The sequence below is a fragment of the Periophthalmus magnuspinnatus genome, chromosome 9 (genome assembly GCF_009829125.3).
Source record: "Periophthalmus magnuspinnatus isolate fPerMag1 chromosome 9, fPerMag1.2.pri, whole genome shotgun sequence".
NCBI lineage: Eukaryota > Metazoa > Chordata > Actinopteri > Gobiiformes > Gobiidae > Periophthalmus > Periophthalmus magnuspinnatus.
Window position 1 is genome coordinate 25,247,091 of NC_047134.1, and position 3,637 is coordinate 25,250,727.

At 39.4% G+C, this 3,637-nt stretch overlaps 2 non-coding genes across 2 annotated transcripts; both read left to right on the forward strand.

The window, feature by feature from the left end:
• The first annotated feature begins 544 nt into the window (after positions 1–544).
• Positions 545–617, forward strand: trnak-cuu (transfer RNA lysine (anticodon CUU)). Its single transcript has one exon. It is a non-coding gene; the product is annotated as a tRNA-Lys (tRNA).
• Positions 618–2,918: 2,301 nt separating this feature from the next.
• trnak-cuu (transfer RNA lysine (anticodon CUU)) lies at positions 2,919–2,991 on the forward strand. The gene has a single exon. It is a non-coding gene; the product is annotated as a tRNA-Lys (tRNA).
• The last annotated feature ends 646 nt before the right edge of the window (positions 2,992–3,637 follow it).

Here is a 3,637-nt window from a genome sequence, read left to right on the forward strand (position 1 = left end):
AACCGCCTCGTCCCCAGCGTCTGTGTACACTGGTGCATGAATGCCTGTGTGCACATTTTGTATTACCCCTTCTGAGCATTGTACTACATGTCCGCTCTCTTCCAAATACAAGTCAGACTAACAGCCTGATCAATACTATTACAGAAAAAGTGAGGTCATGCTTACTAGTCATCGGGCCCTTGTGAATTGTAATCTGGGGAAATTGGAGAACATGTCCACACAGACTTGAAACATGAAATCGAAGGACACGCTCATGTAGCACAACACTCTTCTTAACAGCTACTTTGTTGAAGGAAAAACAACTAAATAATGTGATATGAGTTAATTTAACACCAGTGAGGTAACAGTTAACAAAGCAAGTATCCATCAATAAGAAGAGAGGAGTTATAGGCCACAGAAATATGGGGGCTCGGGGCAAGAAGCCTCACATGGGCCCCCTCTCATATAAAGTAGCTCAGTTGGTAGAGTGTGGTAGAAGGTGGAAAAGTGCTGTATAAAAATGTATGTTTGTGATGAGGAAACAATGTCTACTCACACTCAGGAAGCCCGGCTAGCTCAGTCGGTAGAGCATGAGACTCTTAATCTCAGGGTCGTGGGTTCGAGCCCCACGTTGGGCGATGCAGCTTTTGAAATTGAACTGACAACCTCATCTCAAAACAAATATATTGCAACACATGTACTGGGATCAGATAGCCAACCTAATCTCACTACACATCTATTGGATCAGATAGAAAAACAGTAGAAATTGTGCCACTAACGTATCCAGTTTTGCTTCTCCTTGGAGTGTATCCCATTTTCGTGAAGCAAAACAGTTCTTTCCCGTCTTAATCTCAGTGTCATGGGTTCGAGTTGGCGATGCGATTCCAGCTCCCACAGATGAATGCTTTTGTTGTGTTTTTGGGCAAGACACTTATCCCACCTTGCCCCCAGTGTCTGTGTGCACTGGTGTATGAATGTGTGTGTGATTAGGTGAGTGGTTTCTTGATGTAAAGCGCTTTGAGAACTTAGAAGGTGGAAAAGCGCTATATAAAAATGTGACCAATAAGAAGAGGGTCCACTTTTGGGCCCCTGGGATGCTGGGAGTAGCAGCAACTCCAGTAGAGCACCAACTCCCTCCAGATCAAGTTAATGGTTAATAGTGACTGTACACGTGCAATATAGTACTTAGAATAAACTCAACGTGCAAATTCCACAAACAAAGGTTCAACTCGAAGCACAAATCAATAGCAGAAGCTTTTGTGAGGTGGGAACACTGACAGTCACAATATAATCATTTAGAGTTTTTTAATGTGCTTTCTTGCTCAGATTTGTAAATACCTCTAGCACCTCGGCTCTCGGGAATATGTAAAATGGACTTTTATGAGCTTTAAACCATGTTATAACGGTATTCCCTCATCACTCGTCGCCGATGACAACGGCCCATTTAATTTCAGGCAAGTTGTGTTTGGATTGATTCATGCATGTTTGAGTAAGCCTGTATTGTCCTGCATTTGAGACTTGAGTGTTTGCCTGTCACGATAAACACCATTCACCTTATTACGGAAGTTGCTGTGGCCGTCACCGTTGCCATTCAGGTTGTATTATCTTGCATGGGGCTGTGATGTTGAGAGCGAATAAGTTCACAAAGCCGTTTTAAAGCCTCCCACAGAAAGGGGGCAGAGTTGACTTGATGGTGCACATGAACACTGGACATTTTACACAAATTAACCTACTTTATATTAGATTCAAATTCTTCATTGAAATGAATGGGATTCCCGTTTAACTGGACGTCTCATCACAAAGAAAGCGCAGTTTGGTTGCATTTACGGCAAAAGTGGTTGGGGTGAAATAATATCGACTTATATGTTTAATATGTGGGTTTTTGGTTTTTTGGTTTTTTTTGTGATTGCTTTAATGAAATGCCACTTTGAAGAGGTGGGTCTTTTCATCTCGGCCTTTTGAACAGGAAGACAGTGGACCTGTTTTTATTACTTACCTGTTTTGGATCAGAGGTTTACTAAGAACAAAATGCAGTGGTGGAAGAAGTACTCAATTTTGTTAAGTACACATACTGGAGGGGGAAAAAAAAAGTGAGTCACATGAAAAAAATCGACTTTGTATTAAAAGTACCTGTTTAAAAATGTACTTACTTTACTTGGAGTAAAAAGTAAAAGTATTTTGCACAGAGTTTAAGATCTAATGAAGCTTCAAATATATTGATTTTGATTTTAAAAAAAAAATAAAATAATAATAATACAAAAATTATAATAATAAACAGAAATTTGTTCAACAGAAATAGATACATTTTTTTTCTAAAATGAGAACATGTTAAAAATAAACCCTCAGACTTTTCAGCAGATCTTAAACAATATTAAAAAATACTTTTCAATTCAGTTCAAAAATGTAGTGAAGTAGAAAGTGAAGTAGTGAAGTAAAAGTAGTAAGTACAAATACCTACAGTTTTTACTTAAGTACTGTACTTTACTACTTTTACTTTGTTATGTTTCCCCACGAATGAAACGTAAAAGCATGATCTACGTTGGTTATAGTTAAATACTTCAACAAAACAATAATATATCTTCTTTAAAAGTCCTATATTACGCAAAATTGACTCTTCTGAGCTTTAAGCCATGTTGAAATGTTGTTATCTCTCCAATAACGTACCTGGAGTTATGTTTTGTTTCATTCACATACGTTTGAGTAACACTTTATTATTAGTCTCTTTACATCTCCAAAGCTCAAAATGCTCTGTTCCACCTCATGATGTCATGAAGAGGTAGTTTTGAAGTTAACATCTACCTTTTACTTTTTGTTTTCAGTAGAGATTGGTAATTCCAGGGCACTTCCTGTATTACTACATGACATCACAAGGTGGAACAGTGTTTTACAACTCAAGGTATGTTTGTGATGAGGAAACAATGTCTACGCACAATCAGGAAGCCCGGCTAGCTCAGTCGGTAGAGCATGAGACTCTTAATCTCAGGGTCGTGGGTTCGAGCCCCACGTTGGGCGATGCAGCTTTTGAAATTGAACTGACAACCTCATCTCAAAACAAATATATTGCAACACATGTACTGGGATCAGATAGCCAACCTAATCTCACTACACATCTATTGGATCAGATAGAAAAACAGTAGAAATTGTGCCACTAACGTATCCAGTTTTGCTTCTCCTTGGAGTGTATTCCATTTTCGTGAAGCAAAACAGTTCTTTCCCGTCTTAATCTCAGTGTCATGGGTTCGAGCCCCACGTTGGGCGAGAGTCCTTTTGAACTTGATTAACTGATAGCCATAACAGCCACATAGGTATAACATAGATCCAAACAGCATAATATGGGCCCTTTAAAATAATGCTTAGTGGCCCAAATTATACAGTGAACGTGAAGTAAAAGTAGTCAACATTAAACAGAGATGTGTAATTATTTTCTCTTCCTCCTTAAAACTCCATTTGTGGCTGTGTGGCTGTGCTTACCACCAGCCCCAGCACCAAGCCTCTCATTAAAGATTGTCCCTTTTCACGTTCCATTTGTCTTGCGTTGCCGCGGCCAACCTGAAAACATGCCCGGTCCATTCTCATCACTCAAGTCCGCGGTGTGGTATGGCTGGCAAAACGGCAGCTTTTCAAGGGCACTCTGAAACAAAACATTTTTATGCCATGT